Source organism: Euprymna scolopes, chromosome 36, assembly GCF_053919585.1.
Source record: "Euprymna scolopes isolate OS-2025 chromosome 36, ASM5391958v1, whole genome shotgun sequence".
NCBI lineage: Eukaryota > Metazoa > Mollusca > Cephalopoda > Sepiida > Sepiolidae > Euprymna > Euprymna scolopes.
Genome location: NC_136517.1, coordinates 49,737,570 through 49,761,811, shown reverse-complemented (window position 1 = coordinate 49,761,811; position 24,242 = coordinate 49,737,570). Strand labels below are relative to the sequence as shown.

Below are 24,242 nucleotides of genomic sequence, written 5' to 3'. Positions count from 1 at the left end.
CACTTAGAGGACAATGTAAATAAATAACATAAATAAAGAAGAAAAGGAAAAGAGAGCTAAATCCATTGCTCATTTCTAAATACGCAATGGTGGTACTTGTACAGTTTAATCAAGACATTCAAAAATGAAAATATCGAAAAAAGGTTATATTGTACGTATCCGTTTTGGACTGAAGATCTCTGAAAAAAAATTTGATTTAATTTGATCCAGTAGTTCTTATTTTACAGCAGAAAAACACGTTTTTATGAGAGCATATTGAAGTCAGCCATTACGAAATTTGTTGAACACGCCAAAGGGAGATAACTCCAGTTAAAGCGCCGACACTCCCTCCCCATCTTTATTACTAGCTTTTCTTCCTAAAAATCGAACCTTTTGCTCGGTATTGTAACAAATTGTTTTTTCACTGTAAAATAAAAACTACTGGATGAAATTAAGTGAAAAAATTTTTTTCGGAGAACTTCGTTCCATAACGAATACGTACAATACAACTTTTTTTTCGATATTTTCATTTTTAATGTCTTCATCAAACCGTACAAGTACCGCAATGGTTTAATTAATGCATAATGTACAAACCTTTATCTACACGTGTCACAAGTTGTTTAGTATATATAGAGAAGAAAAGAAATCGCCTTAAGTAAATAAATAAATGACGTAAATAAAGAAGAAAGGAAAAGAATATAGTGATAGTAGAAACACAAACGTAATGGAAGGAGAGTAAGAAGATGGTGCATGCATTTACCCTTATTACAACGAAGAAACATGGATGTTGCTTAATGTAGCTAATTCATCCCCCCTCCCCCGAAAGGGCCCTCTGGAAAATCACAAAAAAAGATAACCCTCATCCTAAAAAAGAAGGGATGAGTCTTACTGATTTCAATTTCGTGCCGAATGCCTGCAATAAAAATGTACAGTAAGAGGAAATGTAAATAAATAAATAACATAAATAAAGAAGAAAAATAAAAGATTGGCATATCTATTGTTCAGTTCTACGCTTTGGCCATCGTTGCTGCAAAAAAAAAAAATAAATAAATAAAAATGAGACAATGCAGTGATGACTTATTTTATTAGGATTTGTCAAACAAGTTGATGGCAATAAACCAGTTTGTATTGAATGTGATCTGGTTACGAGTAATGATTCCATGGAGAAGGCAAAGTTAGAGATTCAGCAGAACACAAAGCATCCATTATCTGTTGGTAGAGGGAAATAAATATTTTGTCTTAAAATTGAAAGCTCAACCTGTAAAATTAGTTGACTTCTTCACGAAAGTGAATGCTACTCAGGTGAAAACATTAAAGCTTAGTTATATTGTGTCAGAAATGATTGCTAAAGTAGGTTCATCACAGGGATACGGAGAAAAACTGACTAAACCTGCTATGCTAACTTACGCTGAAGACTTCATTAGCAAAGAAGTTGCAGAAGTGCTCAAATAGATATCTCTGTCAAGAGGAACAGTAATGAGAAGGCAAAATTAAATGGCAGAATATATTCTAAGATAAATTAATAGAAATTTTTCCAAAAAATATTTTTTCCATACAAATCGATGAAACAACAATTCATAATCCAGCATTGCTGCATTCATATGTCAGATTTGTATATCAGAATGACATCAGAGAAGAAATGCTATTTTTTAAAAGTTTGCCAGAGAGGAGATATCTTTTCAGAAGTAAACAATTATTTGAATAATAACAATATTCCGTTAACTAATTTGATTCTAATCAGCGCAGATAGTACTGCATTCATGACAGGCAGGATTAAAGGCTTTGTAACGTAGATGTAAACTGTTGCTCCTCGTATAATGCATGTAAATTGCATTATTCACAGACAACAATTGGCAACAAAAATCTGGATGACAGTATGAAGGAAGCTGTTGATGCAGTTATATCAGGAATAAATTTCATAAAAACAAATTCCTTGAATGACAGATTATTTGAAAAATTTTGTGGAGATGAACAATTTAAAAAGATTGCTACTCCGTACAGAAGTTCGGTTGCTCTTCAAAGGTAACAATCTTGATAGATATGTGGCAAGCTGTACTGGACTTCTTAAAATCCAAATCTGAATCTGCTGACTCTACTCAAAAACAGAAGACTAAAGCTCAGAAAATTTGAGATACTCTGAATAAGAATGCAGTTAAATCAAAAACCTTTATCTCAGTGACATTTTTAATTTTGTAAATGAACTAAATTTGCAACTCCAAGGAAGGAAATCTGACCTTGTCACTTGCTCACAAAAGATTAAAGGTTTTACAAATAAGCTGTAATACTGGAAAACACAACTTGACAAGCATGTTCTATCATTGTTTAAAAAAAATTAAATAGTACCATCTCAAGTCCAGAATGTGTCATAGAATGTTCTGGATATCTGGAAGGCCTGAAGAAAGATTTTGAGAGAAGATATGAGGAACTCATGAACACAACTTATCAACTGTGGTTTCAAGACTTAGCAAACTTTGAACCTGAAGATCCTATTGGAACCTGACGTAGTTCAAGAAAGTTTGGATTTAAAAAAATTCAAAGTTGTCCAGAAGAATTCAAGATGAAGGGATTTTTGGATATATTGATAAAAAAAATCGACAAATCCACAAATTTATGACTTAGTTGAGTCCAGCATATTATCCTTCCTGACAACTTGGTTAGTAGAAGCAAGCTTTTCAGTTGTTGCTGACATCTTTACAAAAAAGAGAAACAAATTGGATGTTAATGAAAGAGAAACATTAAGATTGAAACTAAATAAAACGTTTGTTATTGACTATCAAGAATTGATTAAAAAGCACAAAGAACAGGGATCGCATTAAACCCAACATTTTTAAACAATTTTCTTTTGTAAAATTTAAAAACTGATTTTATCACAGTTAATAAATAAATGATTTTTTTAAATGCATTTTTCAGTAATACAACCTTTTTTAAACAATTTTCTTTTGTAAAATATAAAAACTGATTTTATCAAAGTTAATAAATAAAAGTATTTTGTAAAATGCATTTTTCAGTAATACAACCTTTTTTAAACAATTTTCTTTTGTAAAATTTAAAAACTGATTTTATCACAAATAAATGATTTTGTAAAATGCATTTTTTAGTAATACAATTTTTTTAAACAATTTTCTTTTGTAAAATTTAAAAACTGATTTTATCATAAATAAATGATTTTGTAAAATGCATTTTTTAGTAATACAACCTTTTTTAAACAATTTTCTTTTGTAAAATATAAAAACTGATTTTATCACAGTTAATAAATAAAAGTATTTTGTAAAATGCATTTTTCAGTAATACAACCTTTTTTTAAACAATTTTCTTTTGTAAAATTTAAAAACTGATTTTATCACAAATAAATGATTTTGTAAAATGCATTTTTCAGTAATACAACCTTTTTTAAACAATTTTTTTTGTAAAATTTAAAAACTGATTTTATCACAGTTAATAAATAAATGATTTTTTTAAATGCATTTTTCAGTAATACAACCTTTTTTAAACAATTTTCTTTTGTAAAATTTAAAAACTGATTTTATCACAGTTAATAAATAAATGATTTTATAAAATGTATTTTTCAGTAATACAACCTTTTTTAAACAATTTTCTTTTGTAAAATTTAAAAACTAATTTTATCACAGTTAATAAATAAATGATTTTGTAAAATGCATTTTTCAGTAATACAACCTTTTTTTAAACAATTTTCTTTTGTAAATTTTAAAAACTGATTTTATCACAAATAAATGATTTTGTAAAATGCATTTTTTAGTAATACAATTTTTTAAAACAATTTTCTTTCGTAAAATTTAAAAACTGATTTTATCACGGTTAATAAATAAATGATTTTGTAAAATGCATTTTTCAGTAATACAACCTTTTTTAAACAATGTTCTTTTGTAAAATTTAAAAACTAATTTTATCATAGTTAATAAATAAATGATTTTGTAAAAAGTATTTTTCAGTAATACAACCTTTTTTAAACAATTTTCTTTTGTAAAATTTAAAAACTAATTTATCATAGTTAATAAATAAATGATTTTGTAAAATGTATTTTTCAGTAGTGCAACGTTTTTAAACAATTTTCTTTTGTAAAATTTAAAAACTGATTTTATCATAGTTAATAGATAAATGATTTTGTAAAATGTATTTTTCAGTAGTACAACTTTTTTTAAAACAATTTTTTTTTGTAAAATTTAAAAACTGATTTTATCATAGTTAATAAATAAATGATTTTGTAAAATGTATTTTTCAGTAGTGCAACGTTTTTAAAACAATTTTCTTTTGTAAAATTTAAAAACTGATTTTATCATAGTTAATAAATAAATGATTTTGTGGTCCATGGGATGAAAAAGGTTGAGCATCACTGCTCTAGACAATACTTCTAAAACACAATTCAAAAGCAAATGACTCAATATCAAACCCTGATGTATTCCTATTTTAATATTAAAGCTGGCATTTATGTACATTGCTTGAGCAATCTTCACCAACCACTCGTTTGCAATTAATTTACACAAAACCCATGAGACAACCTCTCTTGGAACTCTGTTAAAAGCTTTCTCCAAATCTGCAAAAGCAAAATGCAGATTCTTGTTCTTACTAAAGTACTTTTCTTAAATTTGTCTCAAGATAAATATAACACCAGTTGCTTCTTATTTGATGCTCACTTATTTACCAAAATAGTAAAAAAAAAAAAAAAATTTAAACAGATTAACAACCATTTAATGACATAAAATGTTATTTATATACTAACCTCCGCTACACTGGTAAAAAATTTGATCTTGGTCATGTAATGCCTATTTTTTATAGGCTAAAGGCGGATCCTGTAAGAATGTATCACTATGGCTGGTTGCAGCTGAAAAAAAAAAGAAAAAAGAAAGAAAAAAAAGAAAGGAAAAAGAAAGAAAAAAAAGAAAGGTAGATTCACTGATCTAATGTATACATCGTTGGATTTTTCTACTCATGGATTGTTGAATTTTTCTACTTTTTTATTGTTGAAAATGGGTTGGTAGTGCTGCAGTTTCACAATATTTACGGATGGGCTGCAACCGCTCGAGACACTTTGTGATATAATACCATTTAATCAAGTCCCAAAACAATGTAAAACGTCCTAGATCCTCTTGTTTACTCGCCTTATCTTACTGTCTGACAACGCATAGTGATAGCTCGGGACTTCTAAAGTTCACCTGAAATCAAATCTACGCTGAGCAGAGCTTTCACAACCTTCCTATCCAATACCTCATTTTACTGTAAGAAAATACTTACAAATGTCCTCTTTCATATCTCTTTGCCCTTTCCCCATTTTTTTCTTCTTTCTTTTACAGATTTCATTTTTACTGACAAGCCATCACTTATCAAAGCTAAAAGCCACTCGAAAAATAAGGTTTCATGAGATGAATACATTGACAGTTGAATGATGACGAATACAATGAGAGTATTGAAAATCTCAGCATTGACTTGTAGCTAGGTCCCACAAACACAGATTGAAAACGTCCGCCAGAAAACACAATTCTTATATAATTAAAAAAAAAAACTGATTTTAATATATACTGGACTTATGTGCCCAACAAGTCTAAATTCTAGTATACTAGCATTTCAACGCAGCGTTGCGCGGATGTTTGGAGGTGTATGTTGAGCAAAAAAATAAAAAAAATAAATAAAAAAAATAAGCGGTCAATTTTTTAAAATTTGACCCCGATTATGACCCCTTAATATTTAATGTTTTCAGCTCAAATCAAGTTATTAAGTTCGATCCATGTCCAAGGAACCTATATCTAAAATTTCAAGTGTTTAGACCCCAAATTGTCGGAGGAGTTTGGTAGAGGATAAGAATTAATGAGTGTACAGACGTCAAAGGAAACATGTTGTAGTAATCATTAGTAGTCGAAATTTGGTAATTTGGATTACTTAAGGGGACGGCTTTGTTCACACTGGATTTGAAGACGACTATATTATAGTCAGTTGGAAAGCAGGAAAACGGAATAGAGTTCCACAGGCGTGCAGTTCTAAGAAAGAAACTTTGTTCATGGAATCTACATTTAGGTTTAGGCAGAGATAAAGAGTGGGGAAATTATTGATAGTGTTTTCAACTAGACAAGTGTTTTTTGTGAAAGTCAAGCCAGGAGGGATCATAGATGACAAACACTTTCCATGAAAAATAACGATAAGGCAGAGATAGACAAGCTAAGTCTCTTCTATGGGAAAAACGTTGCAGGGAAGAGAAAAGGGCATCCCCCACTAGGCTACAAAATCTATTTTGTACTCTGTCAAAGCAGGATAGGCTATTTTTAGCAGCTCCTGCTCAGATATGGCAGCAGTACTCCATCCTTGGGCGTACTTGACTTTTATACAGATAGAGAATTGCATCAGCAGTGAGATATCTACTGGAGCGGTAGAACAATCCCAACCTTTTTTCCAGCAGCCTTGGCAACGGATTTATAAGAATGTTCAAATAACTCATTTGGTAGAATCTCAGCGTGCAGATCTCAAAGGTTTCGGTTTTGATTTCATGTCATGGGATCCACTTCATTTGTTGGAAATGTATTGTTTAATTTTATTGCAATATTTTTAATTTCTAAAAATTAGTTAAGATCACTGATATTTCGAAACGAGACTAATTCTGTAATGCACTTATCACGTTAAAAAAAAGGCAATTATGATTAACAGAAAAATGGTGACCGATAAACAGACAAATTCTGTATTTATATAGGGGTAAAGGTTAATAACACTGACACTTGATTGATGATGAATGTCACGAGAGGATTAGAAATCTCCACATAACATTGACTCAAAACAACAGCCGGCCAGAAAACAGCAATTTTTCCTCTCTGTTAGAAACATCGGTCATGGAATACGAAAACCAAAAGGACGGAACGTAGAAGTGGAGGATAGTTATCGGACTACCGAAAGTAAACCCCAAATCCACTTTTTACTCTCTCTATATTATATATCAGCATATTTTATTTATGGATAAACCTCTGAATATGGTGGACTCTTTTTCCATATTTGCTTCCTGCATGTTGTTTGAGCTCTCCAGCAAAAAAAAAATAAATAAACAGTTGCCACTAAATATATAGCATAACCCTTCAAAAAAGAAATGAGCACTCTAGGTAGTTAAAAAATCGAAATTAAGCACGTATAAGCATGATAATTTACTTCCTAGTCTCCATATTTTATACATCAGCTTATTTTATTCTGAAGGTCATTTACATATTAAAATATAGTTGACTTTTTTTTCAAAATTTGCTTTCCGCATGTGGCTTGAGCTCTCCAGTAAAGGTATAACCGTTTGCCGCTAAGTGTAAGATGTAGCCCTTCACAAAAAGAAATGAGCACTCTAGCTAGTCGAAAAGTTGAATTTAAACATTTATAAGCATTATAATTTACCTTATTTGTAAAGATAATAGTGTAGGGAAAGTTATTCTTTTTTTTTCTTTAGTCATTGTGTATTATTCTCTTTGTTTGAAAAAGATTTTGGTATTTTTCACTTCTTAACAAACAAATGCCATCTTTTGTTTGTTTTATCCACTTAAAAAGTAGAAAATTTCATTGGCCTAAAAAAATTAGTAGGTACTGAGGCGGGAATTGAATCAGTAGTTAGTGATCGTTAGATAGAATAGGCACTATATATAAGGAATAATCACATTGTCACACTAGTTCTCATTAGATCACCGAAGTTAAGCAACAACCTGGTCAGTACCAGATGGGTGACCATTTAGGAATATCAAGTGCTGTATGTGGGAGGATGGCGATGACATCTGTCTGTAAAAACTTTCAAAAACTTACGTTGTTAAAAATATCTTGTGAGAACAGGATATAAATGTGATTGGGGACCGCTTGATATTTTCTAGAATGCCCCGATAATTTTTAGTTGGAATGAAATGTAAACGTTTCTATATAGCTTACTTGCCATATTCGTTTGCATCTATGCGAAAAAAAACAAAACAAACATTGATATAAAAACCTGAGGGCTAGACAACAAACCGAGAAAGTAACCAAGAAATAAAAAAAAAAAATATAACAAATAAATTTTACCAAAGGCATGCCTATAATATATTGTGCTTATTCAGATTGGCGCATATGACGACAAAAATAAAGAAAATACAGAAAAGTATACATGATGTACGTACCAGTTAGGCAACGAAGATGAAATATTCCAAAAATCACGTAATTTGATCAAGAAAATCAAATTTTACAATTAAGCAAGTCATAATGTTGTTCTCCACTATGATAAAAAAAAAAAAAAAAATTGGAGACAACTCGAATCGAAATTCAGGTGAAAAATCAGCCTTATGTTCAATGCAGTTTAGTAGTAAAATCGCTGAAAATTGCACCGACTGAGATTAGCAGTTGTTCCAAAAAAGTGTAGATGGTTCTACACACGCCTTCACCACTATAAACAAACCATCTATGTGGATTTCGGACAACTTAATTGTTATGTGAAATTCATGTCATCAGAAAATCAGACACAAATGTTGAAAAACGTTTAGAGTGGTGTAGAATCGTTAAAAATTGGTTCCCAGGGAAGTGGAAAAATGTCATTTTTTCCGATGAATCATCCTTTAGTCTATTCCAAACAGCTGGCCATGTGTATGTTTGGAGATAGCCAAAAGAAGCATTCAATCCAGACTGTCTTGTTTTAACTTAGAAAACTGCGTTCTGGGGATTGCCATTTTTTTTTTTATATCTCTTTCATGTTCTGCAAGTTTCAAATCTCATAGGGTTTCTCCTACATATATTTGATGGCATCTTGAACGAATTAGGAATACAAACCACATCATTAACTATAGATCATGTATTGAAGACTACAAAACACCCTTCCAGAACCCCCACATTTAATGCAGGAATATATACTATCTCTGCCGTCAAATATATGTAGGAGAAACTCTACGAAATTTGAGAAAAAAGACTTGCAGAACATAAGAGAGATATAAAAAATTGCAATCCCTTGAACGCACTTTTTGCTCATGTTTCACACCAAAACCACTCCTTTAGTTTCACAAAGGCCAAAAAAACAGTTAAATTTACTTACGATAAACCTCTATGAAGACTCCTTGAATCGGCACTAATTATAAATACCATTGATACCATCAAAGGCACTAATTATAAATACCATTGATACCATCAAAGAAACGGATTTACAATTTATCCCCGTATCATAAGCAAATAGTTGATCAAAGAACATAATATGGATTTGAAACCCGATTAGTTTCGTTTCCACACTTTTTCAATCACCTTCTCTCCTTGTACATAAAAATGCATATATATATATATATATATATATATATATATATATATATATATATATATGTGTGTGTGTGTGTGTGTGTGTGTGTGTGTGTGTGTGTGTGTGTGTGTGTATAAATATCTCACTTGTAAAAAGGGGAAGACGAAGATCTTTCTGCTCGTCATGGTATATTTTATTTCCTAAACCATTTCCTGAAGAAGTACCTCGAAATTGGGGACGAAACGTTGAAAATTTCCTAAAAATACTACAGGATTTTCTTCCTCCCCCCTCTCTCTCTCTTTCTGTATATATATATATATATATATATATATATATATATATATATATATGGTATTAAAATATAATTATAGTAATAATTATGTCTCGGTTCATATTGTTGAGCATTCTAAGTTGAAATTAAAGTCAGTCACTTCAGCTGACATGCGCCGATCATGATGTAATAATCATAAGATCACTTTCGTCATCTAGACATTTATGCTTTATATAAATGTTAATTTCAACCGTATTTCGTGCGGTTAACGTTGGCCCTGTTGTTTGTTCCTTGTTGATGGAATCAGAGATAGATTCATGACCAGGTTCGAATCCCCCAACTGACTGTAATTGTAACTTCCTGCACTGATGACCCCCGAAAGGACGAAACACTAGTATCCGTAGGTATTATTAAAAATTAATTATATTAAAAATTTTGTTAACCCCCTAAAGAACTCAATTTGGTTAAATTATATATATATATATATATATATATATATATATTTGTAGTCATCGACATACAGTCCTGTTTCGTTGTATCACAACTCATCAGTGCCGCTAGACTAGCATCTCTCCCAAGCCAAGGATTGAACCTAGGACCGTCGTATTGACAGTCGGCGGTTCTCCAACTCGACCATGGAATCGACGCCCGTAAATAACCCGTCGGAATCTCTATTTTAAATAGACACCCGCCACCACTTTTATAGTGCTCAAATCGCCTGTTCGTAAACAAACAAACAAGGAGCTTCGCATTTTCAGCCAATTAAGTAGCGGATGAGATTATTTATGACAGTGCTTTACCCAAAGAGGGGGGCTTAAAATATATATATATATATATATATATATATATATATATATATATATACTGATGCCGAACATGAAACCTGAGATAGCAATCACACACACACACACACACACACACACACACACACACACACACACACACACACATACATATATAATATCTATAATATAAAGCTGAACGTCTCTGTGTGTGTCTGGTCAATAGGCTCCTATATGGTTGACTATTTTAAAAAACTGATCAAATATAATGATAGAAGATGTATCAAGACACAGGAATGAGTATGTTTGATCTGGCATAATGATGATTAATTAAAATTGTGGGGTCTGCGTTCACGCTTGGTTCACAAAGTATGGAAATAAAAAATTTTAAAAATTAAAAAAAAAAATGTTTACAAGTGTTTTTGATATAGATGTACATAATAATACTTTGATAAGTATGTTTTAACTTAAATAGGGATGGTATAATAAAATTGTGGGGTCTGCGTTCACACCTGACCTCCATAGAATGGAAATAGGCACAAACTTTAATAAAGACTTTTCATATCTATCTGCATAAGTATACTTTGATAATTATGTTTCAGTTTGAAGAAATATGGTATAATAAAATTATGGGGTGTTCGTTTGTGCCTGACCTCTGAATGGAAATATGTCACAAAGTTTAACAAGGTTTTTTAATATAGATCCACAGAATATTGTGATAAGTGTTTCAGTGTGAACAGGTATGGTATAATAAATTATGGGGTTTATCTATTTTATTTTTACTTTCATCATATTTTGGTTTGGATTTGATACCCCCAAATTCGAAGCTATCTCTTTACAACCCTTCCTTTTCATTACCTACTTTCATAAATCAGAGTCCATTTTCTGTAGGCTGCTTTTGAACCCAGTCAACGACAGGTACTTTTGCTAGTATATATATATATATATATATATATATATATATATATATATATATATATATATATATATATATGGTGTCCAGGATTACGTTGACACAGACCTATTTCTTTTGTATCTCCGCGCAATCTCTTGCATAATATTTACTTGTAGTTTTGTTGGTGAAAACAGACATATTAAGACTCATGTGTAAATACACTGGCAACTTAAACACTTCTGCGCATGTGCAAGACTTTCAGCAAACATTCGTTTCCACCTGCCTCATTGGTGAGAAGAGACAAACCAGTTCTTGAGCGAGACTGTGGAACTAAGATGCTAAAAACATGTTCTTGTTCTTTGCCATCAAATAGCAAGAAAAGATTGAAATCCATATCTAATACTCCGTCTTCATTCTAAACTTGCCTACCGAGAAACCTTGCCTTATATTCCTATATTCGAATTGATTTTATGTTGACAAACCGATTTTCATTAGATCACTGAAGTTAAGCAACATTGAGCCTGGTCAGTACTAGATGGGTGAACATTTGGGAATACCAGGCGCTGTATCTAAGACAACGTACACATCTCTCTGCAAAAACTGAGAAAATCTTAATATGGTTATCTCCCCTGAGCAGGAGCAGGATATACAGACAACTGGTGATCACTTGTCAATTTAATATTACCTTGACACTTTCTCATTCAGATGGAGCTGGTCCATCCCACCTAGCATTTTATTACCATGAAGATTTTGGTATATTTCTTATGACAGTCAGTACTCAGTCCTTCTTATGAACAGGATTTCTCTCACATAAATTCCAAAGAAGACTACCCACTATTACCCACTATACACTTTTTCTAAAAAGCCTGCTTTAGACTCTAACACAACCTACATATGGATCCTGGATCTGGATCACACGATCTCAACTGCATTCTACACATAATTGTACATAGGGTTGCAATCCGGTGAGTTGAGGGAGGGGAAGCAGACGTTGAAACTGGTGAAGACGTGGAAATTCTCGTTTTATACTCATAAGTATTGCGTTATGCTAAGTGGAAAGTATCATTTCTTCCACTAGAGTGTTTCACTCAGAGAGAAACATATTTTTATATCAAATATAGTCGTCTGTAAACAGCGGCATAATCATGTTGAATTAAATCACTGAAGTTAAGCAACGTTGAACCTAGTCAGTACCAGATGGATCATCATTTCGGAATATCAGGCGCTGTATGTAGGAAGACATTAACACTTCCCTACAAGAATTTTAAAAAAGTAACGTCGTTTCCTCTGGTAGAGATATACAAGCAACTAGGGACTGCTTGTGAAATTGATATTCCTATAAAACTTTCTCCCTCAGAGGAAACAAATTTAACCCTCCTAAGGTGAGTGCCGCTTTGATATGGGGCGCTGTAATGAAGCCATTGTCACGTACATAGCAGCAGCAGCAGGTCACATACGCAAATGACCAAGCCTTGGAGCGAGGTGACATCACAGTAGAAGAAGAGAACGAAGAAAGAAAAAAAGGAAAAAGAGGGAAAAAGCATGTATCTGAACACTAGCGTGCCAGCACGAGATAAACTTTGAACCACGTGGTACATGACAGGACTTTTAAGCATGTATCAGTGTGAGAGGAACTTTTAATACAAGATGCAGGACTTGTTAGTTTTCCGAACATTTAACAAAATTGTCTGACAACCATTTGTCGTAGGGCAAGCTGCTGATGTAGCAACTGGTTGTAGCTGTGGACTGGGAAAATTGTTAATTGATTCAGAAAGGAGAAAAGCAAGAATGCTACCATATTGTCACTGGCTTGGGAAATACGTGTCAGTGTCAAGGGAATATTAAATTTACAAGCGATCACCAGTTGCATGCATATCTCAGTCAGTGGAGATAATGACATTAGGATTTTGTCAATAGTCTGGTGATGAAACGACCATTAATAAATGCCTTTTCTTTCAAAAAAAAAAAATTCAGTCGAATTTCTTTCCTTTGTTTATTTGAGAGACTTTCGTACATAATGTTGGGTCTGTGTTAAAATGCATGACCACGTTACATCTAAAATTATTTGGAACTGTTAGCAAGGCTTTACATTACAGTTGACCATGACTGGGTAGAAGACTTAATTTGTGATTGTATTATTAGTATCGGCTGCACTGAAGTTTGAACTTCAACCTCCAGAAGACTGTCATTTAGAACTGAATTTTATTAAGTACTTTATACACGGCACCACATCCACATAGATTCCCGAGTTCGACAAGATACATCGAAAGATGGCTGGAAGTTACATTGATAGAAATAATGTGTGATAACAGTCAAGATGAGAACAGTGATCCAAATAATCCAAAATGGAAAATACGCATCAGTGGTTTGGTGATGAAACGACCGTTAACAAACACCTTTTCTTTCAACTAAAAAAAAACTTGAGTCGATTTTTTTCCTTTGTTTTTTAGAGACATTTTTACACAACATTGGGTCTGTATGTAACGACCACGTTACATATAAAATTATTTGGAACCTTTAGAAAGGCTTTATAACGTTACACAGCTGTTTGTTGTTTTACGCCTCATCAGTGTTTCTAGACATAGCGAGCACCTCAAATCTAGATGCCAAGGCGCTATTAACCATGACCACTGCGCTCAGATGTCGTATGATCTGAGCTAGACAATTTATTTAGTTAAATAAAAGTAGTTACAATTTCCATTAAACTTAGGCATTATGCCCTGTTTGATTTTGAGGGATGGGGGGGGGAGTTCGAGTGTCATTCTTTTTGACAACAAAAACTTTCACCAAAATACGGCATTCACTCTATGAATTTAAACCTACTTAAAAGATCCTGCATTTTTTCGATTAAATTTTATTTACAAATGAATACATGTGTAACGGAGCGCGGACGTGCATATGCAAATGCTGAGCTGTGTGCGAAGTGACGTCACAGTAGGGAAAAAGAAAAAGACTATAAAAAGGACGTGTGCACAGACAGAAGAGGACGTTCAAGAGGACAGAGGTCAGACGGAAGGAGCGCGATCACGTTTTATTCGGGGAGATTATTAAAAAAAAAAAAGAGTCAAGTTATTACTTGTCCTATGTTTCTTGCGACGCACTCTGCTACAACGTGTTGGGTCTCCGGGTGTCTGCGTGTGTAAACGTGTGTAACGTTACACATGTACAAAAGTGATGATGGGGAGTGGGAAGCTCTACAAACACTTGAAAATGATGAAAAATGAAGAAACAAACAAAATGCTAATAGGGCAGGTTAGTGAGAGCCTCCCAACCCTTTGCTAAGTGTCACACCAGTGACACCACCCACTGTTTTCCGTTGAACCAGATAACAAGTAGGCCCGTCTCTAAATCGGAGTGGGAGCTAAGCGGAGACATGAAAAACAAAAATATCTGGATGGAATATGGGGATAGATGGTGTCAAATTTGATCTAGCCAACCCAGTGGAAGAAATTATATCGTTTTTGTAAACGAAGTTAATCATTTGTTTACAAATTTCGTGGCTAGTGTAATTACCACAGTTTAAATTGGTAGTCATGAACAAGTGGTCCAGCGGCAAGCTCTTATTACTAGAAGAATTTAGAACAATTTGATCTCCTTGGATAGTTTATTGACAAAAAAAAAAAAAAAAAAAAAAAAAATCCGAAAATGAAATTGTCGCCTGTCCGTTACTTTATTTCACTGATTTGTCGTACTTTTTCTTTTTCTTTTCTTTTTTTCTCTTTTCCTTTTTAATTGTCTGTGTTCCCCCGCTTCTTTTATCGCCGTAGATAAAATGGTTCAGGTAACTTAAACCTTTGTGCCTTCACATTTAGTGTCGTTTTTACTTGCCACAAATTCTTTTTACATCTTCAATTAAAATATTTTTGAAGTAACGTTATATCCAATGAGTATCAAGATAGCTGCCAAACACCGTCTTTAGTGAAGTCACAACAGGAGCGAGCTAAAATTTCTTTTCCTAACTATGTAAACTTTGTCAAACAAGTTTTTTTATTGGTTTCCTTAGGCCTTAAAAAACGGACAGAACGTTTTTTCAACTTTATATAAATAAATAAATAAATAAATGTCTGTCTGTCTGTCTGTGTACATTTCCCTACGCAATAACTCTGTCAATTTTTAGTCTACAGACTCGAAATTTGTATATGCAGGGTACTGAGATTTGGGAAAATCTTTGTGATCGGTTTTCGGCCAGAAATTTGGCTGTTAAGGGGTCAAAGTTCAACGATTTGATCTTTGAGAACTCTACCAAACTCCTCCGACAATTTGGGGTCTACACACTTGAAATTTTAGATATAGGTACCTTGGACATGGATCTGACTTAATAAATCGATTTGAGCTCAAAACAATAAATTTTAAGGGGGCATAATAGGGGTCAAAGTCAAAAAAATTGACCGTTTTTTTTTTGTTTTTTTTTTGCTCAGCATACACCTCCAAACACTCGGGCAACGCCGGGCACCCATACTAGTATAATATAAAGCTGAACGTCTGTGTGTGTATGTGTGTGTGTGTGTGTATGTGTGTGTGTGTGTGTGTGTGTGTGTGTGTGTGTGTGTGTGTGTGTGTGTGTGGTCACGAATAGGCTCCTATATGGTTGACTATTTTAAAAAACTGATTACATATAATGATATAAGATGTATCGAGGATCAGGAATGGGTATGTTTGATCTGGCAGAACGGTGGTTCATCAAAATTGTGGGGTCTACGTTCGTGCCTGGTCCACAAAGTATGAAAAAAAAAATGAAAAAAAAAACGTTTACAAGGGTTTTTGATATAGATGTACATACTAATACTTTGATAAGTATGTTTCAACTTAAATAGGGATGGTATAATAAAATTGTGGGGTCTGCGTTCGCGCCTTTACTCCATGGAAATATGGCATAAACTTAAGCAAAAACTTTTCATATCTATTTGCGTAAGTATACTTTGATAATTATGTTTCAGTTTGAAGAAATATGGTATAATAAAATTATTGGGTGTTCGTTCGCGCCTGACCTCCATAGAATGTAAATATGTCACAAAGTTTAACAAGGTTTTTTAAAAGGGGTGAGGATCCACAATAACACCTTAACTTTAATCTTAATTCACGTTAGCTTTTATTTATTTTTTTTTTAGTTGAATCATATTGTGTCGAATAAATTCACCTCATAAATCCACGTTCTTATTAAAGTGAAAGCTAAAAAAAAAAAAAAATCGAAACTTTAGACAATTCTCGGCACAAATTTTGCATAACTCTGTTTTTTCCTTCTCCACTTGCACGTGGCACTCTTTCGAAAATAGATAAATAATAAAAAATAAGAACGTTACTTGTTATCGTGTCAAAAGAAGGAAAAAATCCTGCTCACGTGATTACGTGTCTGTTTAGAAACATTTGCATAATCTTTTTATTTTTATTTATATATCTGTTTAAGCTTTTTTTTATCAGTGTACTAGAAGGAATTCAGTTGATTACAACCCTTTCTGCGTGTTCTTTACATTACAATAGTGCAACCCTGAATCCAATGGCACAATACTACACCGTTCAATACTGTAAAACTGAAACGAAGCTGTTCTGCTTGAAAAGGGCACCATTTTCTTCATATTCATATTTATATCGATTCTTTGCTTTAAAAAACTAAAGTAATTACGTGTTTACTTTTTTAATATTTCATTTTGATGTTTCGGATTATTTTACTAAAGTAAGTAAAGCTTCATTATTTTTCAAAACTGTTTTTGTTTCTTTGTTTTTCGATATTTCGTCGATATTATTTAGTAAGAGTGTTTAGCAGAAAAGCCAACAAACGACTACCCAAAAAATAAATATACAAGAAATAAATGTTACCATAGTCAATAAAAGTTTAAAAGTTCAGTTCATGTTTTTTTAAATAGTTTTTAATGCTCTTTACTTGAAATAATTTCAGCGAACCGAAATTAAAACGAAATTTGAGGCGATAACTACTTAAATGAATTTTTATATAAACTACACATGCCATAATCGAATATTCCTCAAGCACAAAATAACGGAAAATATTAAAATATGTGTATAAATATTCCTTACGTTGATGGAACTCTCTTTAATTGTTATCACAACATGCTCAGGTGCCCCTCCTTCAAATTGAAAACGAGGCTCTCCATTTCAAAGTCGCTGCCATTTTGATTTTTTTTAAAACTGGTCGTGAATTAAAAAAAATTTTTTTTACAAACTACTTAAAAATACAAACCAATGAACTTTTCTATCATAAAAGTAACTTTTATTGACTATGGTAACATTTATTTCTTGTATATTTATATTATTATATATATAACATTTTCTCTTTGTAAGGAAATATCATTTTGTTGGTCACTCTTGGCTACGAATGGAAACAAAGTTGATATAAAAAAATATATTTTCGCGAAAATTATCTTTACTTTCATCATATTTTGCTTAGGATAAAATTTTTGAGTATCAAAACCTATCTCTTTACAACCCCCTCCTTGTCATAACCTATCATACTTTCATCAATTACAGTCCATTTTCTGTAGGCTGTTTTTGAACCCAGTCAACGATGGGTACTTCTGCTAGTATATATACATATACATTATATATATATATATATATAAGGAACTGCAATATATTATGTATAGGTTTTCAGTATTTACTTCGACAGTGCTTAATACCTGACTAGAGTTAGGTAGCAAGATATAAACATATATATTTAAAGCAATTAAACTTCACAGAGGCGTCCGCCTTTTAATCTCCATAAGGAATCGTTTTAGTCTGATGATTCCCTTCAGGGACAAAACACGGACGCCTCTGTGTAGTTTACTTGCTATAATATATATGTTCAAATCTCATGATCGGCAGGAATTGTTACCCTACACTGATGATTGCGTAAGTATGAAACACTAGTGCTTGTAGGTATAAATGAATAATTATTATTTAATCATAATTATCAATGGCCCTTTAAGAATACTTAAGGATGGGCACTGTCTGCGGAATTATAACTAAGGCAGTCGACTAGCTTCTATGTAATTTTTATGACTTTCGCTCGTGGGAACACTCTAGATTGTCATTGCAGCTCAGCAAATCGAACAAAAGGTGACTTCGTGTCTGGGTTTGAATCTCATGACCAGCAAGAATTGTTACCCTACACTGACGATTGCATAAGTATGAAGCACTAGTGGATATAAGTATAAATGAATGATTCTTATTTAATCATAATGTCAGCCCCTTTAAGAAACTTGTTTCTTATCGTTGTGCACTTTCAGTTGTAATAAAGTCGGTCACTTTAGCTTATATGCGCAGATCGTCATATAATGATTAGATCACTCTGACTGACGTTAAAAACATTTAATAAGAATTAATGTTTAATTTTAAACTGTATCTCTCACGATTGACGGTAGCCGAGTGGTTCGGGTCCCTGCCAATGAAGCCAGACATGACTTCTGTTGCCAGGGTTCGAATCTCTCGACTGGCGTTAATCGTGACACCCTGCACTGATGATTCCCGAAAGGATGAAACAGCAGTGTCTGTAGGTATTTAATAATTATTATAATAAATAATAATAATAATAATAATATATATATATATATATATATATATATATATATATATATATATTCAAATTTTTTTATACATAGTTAGAAAATGTGGAGGGTAAGAGTCAATATTTTTTTCAATTTTTTTTATTATTATTACACAGTTAGAAAATGTGGAGGGAAAAAAATCAATATTCTTTCAATTTTTTTTATTATTATTATACAGTTAGAAAATGTGGAGGAAAAAAATCAATATTCTTTCAATTTTTTTTATTATTATTACACAGTTAGAAAATGTGGAAGAAAAAAATCAATATTCTTTCAATTTTTTTTATTATTATTATACAGTTAGAAAATGTGGAGGGAAAAAATCAATATTCTTTCAATTTTTTTTTATTATTATTATACAGTTAGAAAATGTGGAGGAAAAAAATCAATATTCTTTCAATTTTTTTTATTATTATTACACAGTTAGAAAATGTGGAGGGAAAAAAATCAATATTCTTTCAATTTTTTTTATTATTATTATACAGTTAGAAAATGTGGAGGGACAAAATCAATATTCTTTCAATTTTTTTTTATTATTATTATACAGTTAGAAAATGTGGAGGAAAAAAATCAATATTCTTTCAATTTTTTTTATTATTATTATACAGTTAGAAAATGTGGAGGAAAAAAATCAATATTCTTTCAATTTTTTTTATTATTATTATACAGTTAGAAAATGTGGAGGGACAAAATCAATATTCTTTCAATTTTTTTTTATTATTATTATACAGTTAGAAAATGTGGAGGAAAAAAATCAATATTCTTTCAATTTTTTTTATTATTATTATACAGTTAGAAAATGTGGAGGAAAAAAATCAATATTCTTTCAATTTTTTTTATTATTATTACACAGTTAGAAAATGTGGAGGGAAAAAAATCAATATTCTTTCAATTTTTTTTATTATTATTATACAGTTAAAAAATGTGAAAATTTATGCAGAAAATTACATCTTCGTATATTAATTTATGTGATTAAATTAAGTAGTTAATATATATATATATATATATATATATATATATATATATATTAAGTAGTTATATATATATATATTAAGTAGTTATATATATATATATATTAAGTAGTTATATATATATATATATATATATATATATATATATATATATATATATATATATATATATATAACTACTTAATTTAATCACGTAAATTAATATACGAAGATGTAATTTTATGCATAAATTTTTCACATTTTCTAACTGTATAATTATAAAAAAAATTGAAAGAATATTGATTTTTTTTCTCTTCACGTTTTCTAACTGTATAATATATATATATATATATATATATATATATATATATATATATATATACTAGAAGGCGGCCGGCGTTGTCCGATCATAAGATACGCTTAAATATGATATTTTAATGTATGCAGATTTCTTATTAAGTATAGTAGAAGCAATTCTCTATTGATTATTATCCAATATATAGTAGTGTCCTCCGTTACCGGCGTTGTCCGGTCATCATAAAATATGCCTAAATATATTTTTATATAGTTTATGCACATCTTGCATTTATTATTACAGAGCCAATACATCATTGATTATTATTAGGTCTAGGACATTTTTTTGACTTCCGTGGATATATCAGTTAATATCTTATATGTTTTTTTTTTTTTTATATAGAGTGATGTGGTTCTCGATTGATTAACTGTGTCTGTATCGGATATATACTCGAGAGTCAAAACAATGATAAGAATATTCTGTTGTCCTAACCCTAATGATTATATTCTACCCAATATATGATAGTGATTTGAAAGTTTTAAAAAGAATATGACTTGTGTGCCATCAGTTAGAATCGAAACCAAAACAACCTTAGTCGTTAAGTTTGAAAAGTGTGCTAGAAATGACGTCATGACATCAAAATTTGAGACGGTGACAAGCAAATTCAGATATTATGACTTCTGTATAAAATAATAAAAAATGATTAATATGCCTTAAAACCCATTAACCAACAAAACTATTTGAATAGTGCTCAATGCTTGAGTAGAGCCTAGTAATATCAGGTTGGCTTGAAAGTTCTTGCGTTTTTTTTTTACTTTTAAAATTAGATAAACATATATATATAAAAATTTATTGAGCAAAAAAAGCACCATCAGAATCAACACACTTTTGCCAACACAAAACAAATGCGTTTATGCCAGTAACGTAAAAATCTTGCATTCTGGTGGCAATGAAGTTGTTGAAGTCGTTTTTGATATCGCTTAGGTTTTTGAAGCATTTCTCACGCAGAAAGCTGTCAAAATGCTTGAAAAAAAAAAAAAAAGGTAGTCGGTAGGTGAGAGGTCTAGAGAATATGGTGGATGTATACACGCCATAATAGTGTTTATAGAAAAGACTAAGACTAATGATGTCACGTCTGTGTGTGTGTGTGTGAGAGAGAGAGAGAGAGAGAGAGAGAGAGAGAGAGAGAGAGAGAGAGAGAGAGAGAGAGGGGGGGGTTGGAGTGAAGAAGAAAGAGTGAGTTCAAGCAAATTACAGACACATTTCTGCACCTTATCAAGAACTAGCAGATGGAACAGAGATTAAAAGCATAGTGTGTTTTATTATTTTTTTGTCAGAATGAATTTTCATATAAAATGAAATAAAGATAAGTTAAATAAAAAAAAAAGTTAAATAAAAAAGCTTAACGTTAGTGTTTTCAGTCTTGTATGGATGCAAGATATTGGGTTAGTGAATATATAGCAGTAAAGGCAACAGGGTTATTTGAAAAGGGGAAGTCAATTAACATATAGAAGGAAGTGTTATAGCCCTGTAATTTGGAAGAAGGAAGTGTTATAGCCCAATAATTTGTGAAAACAAAATATATTGAACAAAAAAAGCAAATACAACAAATAAAAATCGTGGGTATACGTCAATCCGCCTGCCAACTGTGCATGCCTTGTGCACAACCTATAAACAATGTTGGAGACATTCTTCCGATCTTTATAGTAAACAGAAAAGTTCATTGCTATCTGTAAGGTTGGCACACCATAACAGGAACTGATAAAAAAAAAAAGAACTTGAGAAAAAGAGGGATAAATAATGACTTGGTCAGAGGTATGTTATTTTGGAAGTCAATTTCTGAAAGCCGTCTGACGAATGTCAGCATGTAAAACAGACGTTAAACTGATGATGATGATGATGATGATGATGATGATGATGATGAACAACAACAACAACAACAACAACAACAAAAACAACAACAACAACAACAACAACAACAACTCCGCCTCCTCCTCCTCCTCCTCCTCCTCCACCATTTTCTTTATCATCAGATCTGGAAAATGACCTTATTGTGAATGTAATTACAAACTGAATTTTTGTTGAGTTAGTGCATTTATCCGTTTCATTTGAAATTATTTACGACCATTGCCACAGGATAAATATTTTCTTTGTTGAATAATATATGATGTGTCCCTTGGACTGCTCCAAACCAGAAAACATACAACATTATTATTTTCAGAATGTCCAACTGCATTCCTCTACAGTAGACGATATGAGACAAGGAATTTCATTTGATTAAAAGTTAACATCTACTCAAACTATGCATACATGTGCAAATATGTGCATATTATGCACATGCGCGCGCGCGTGTGTGTGATGGAACGATTCTAATATTCTTTTTTCTGATTTTGATGCAATTACTGATTCTCTTCTAAATTCCACATTCTGATACAATTACTTATTCCGATTCTTTTAAATTCTCTAGATGTTTAGCTACAGAAAAGCGCAAATTATTCTGATTCTGATACCGATTCCGATTCTCCAAAAGGTACTTGTGCAGTTTAATCAAGACATTCAAAAATGAAAATATCGAAAAAAGGTTATATTGTACGTATCCGTTTTGGACTGAAGATCTCCGAAAAAAAAATTCATTTAATTTGATCGAGTAGTTTTTTTACAGCGGAAAAACACGTTCTTATGAGAGCGCGTTGAAGTCAGCCATTATGGAATTTGTTGAACACGCCACGGGAGATAACTCCATGTAAAGCGCCGACACTCCCTCCCTATCTTTATTACTAGCTTTTTTTTCCTAAAAATCGAACCTTTTGCTCGGTATCATAAAAAATTGTTTTTTCGCTGTAAAAACAAAACTACTTGATGAAATAAAGTGATTTTTATTTTTTGGGGAGAACTTCGTTCCATGACGGATACGTGCAATAGAACCTATTTTCGATATTTTCATTTTTTTAATGTCTTGATTGAACTGTACAAGTACCCTCCAAAAAGTACCGATTTTTCTGAATACCAATTCTGATTTAACGTCCCAACATATATATATATATATATATATATATATATATATATATATATATATATATATATATATATATATATATATAGCTCAGTAGTAAAGTAAGAAAATATATTTATGGCAATTAAACTAAACAAAGGGGTCTATGTTTCATTCCTTGTAGGGAATTTTGGTAGATGCAGGATTTTTTTTTTATTGCTATTGTTGGCGTTTAGTCATACTAAATTGTCAATCAGATTCATTGTTATTTTACTTCCATGGTTTTTAATGTTTTCACCATATTTGTTCATAATTATCTGTGTATGTCTATTTAGCAGTTTTGTATGGTGCTGAACTCAAATTTAAATATGTTACGGCCTTGCCGACTTTTGGGGCTAAATGCGGGGGTGGGGGGTAAGTAATGGACTTAGTCATTTCTTTTTTTTTTTTTTGCATGGCGCAGAACTCAAATTTACATATGTTACGACCTAAAATTGCACTGTTTGTTAATTTTCACCAGGATTTGACGTCCTCTGGGGACTTTGGGGGCTAAACTGGGGAGGGGGAAATGCTGAACGTGGTCGTTTTTTATGCCTCGTTTTCACTGTGCACTCTCGGGGGACCACGCATGCTTCACTTATTTAATTTGGTTTTATGCAAAGGAGATGAAAAGAAGGTGGAATCTCTTTGAAAAAATTCAGACACCTCTAAAGTAAAGCATAGCTGATGATTTAAACGATGTGATTAAGCGAAGCAGCTAGGTTTTCTCATGGATCAAGAAAGCAAACAACGCAGGTACGTGCACCCATTTATATGGTCAGTATATGAGAAGGCTGTTAACAATGTACAATACGGGGATGCTGAAGTGACATAACGTATGAACAAAAACAGATAAACGAATGAATAAAATATTTCACATATAAAGATAAGTAAATATTGAATTGCTGTTTAATATAAGCGGGATGGTAAATGCCTCTAATCATTTCGAGAGGCACCTCTTTTAAAAAAAAAAAAATTGTTCCTCAGCAAGCATAAGTCGACTAAATGTGTTATTTCTGCGCATGCACAAATATATACATTTATACGTTAAAGTAAGTTCATTTTTAATAATTTCTTATCCATCTGAGGATCGCTCAAGCGTTAATGACTAAGGCTGGAGTGTTATACGTTTTGGTTTCGATTCTAGCTGAACGCATCCCAAGTCATTTTCTTTTACTTTTGAAACCACTACTAGATATTGGGTGCAATATAATATATACTAATCAGTAGAGAATGTACTCTATGATGATAAATACGAATTCTGCATGAATTAAAATATTTTATTTGGTA

At 31.8% G+C, this 24,242-nt stretch overlaps 1 long non-coding RNA gene across 5 annotated transcripts in view; it reads right to left on the bottom strand.

Moving 5' to 3' along the window:
- Window positions 1-24,242, bottom strand: part of LOC145260462 (uncharacterized) — a 46,314-nt gene that overhangs the window by 2,918 nt on the left and 19,154 nt on the right. For 3 of the 5 annotated variants that reach the window (XR_013864301.1, XR_013864303.1, XR_013864304.1), the window contains exon 3: window positions 4,718-4,819. This is a non-coding gene — a long non-coding RNA (uncharacterized LOC145260462). Of the gene's footprint in view, window positions 1-823; window positions 1,189-4,717; window positions 4,820-21,495; window positions 21,680-24,242 lie in introns of those variants that run through there. The other 2 variants (XR_013864302.1, XR_013864300.1) reach the window with 2 other exon arrangements.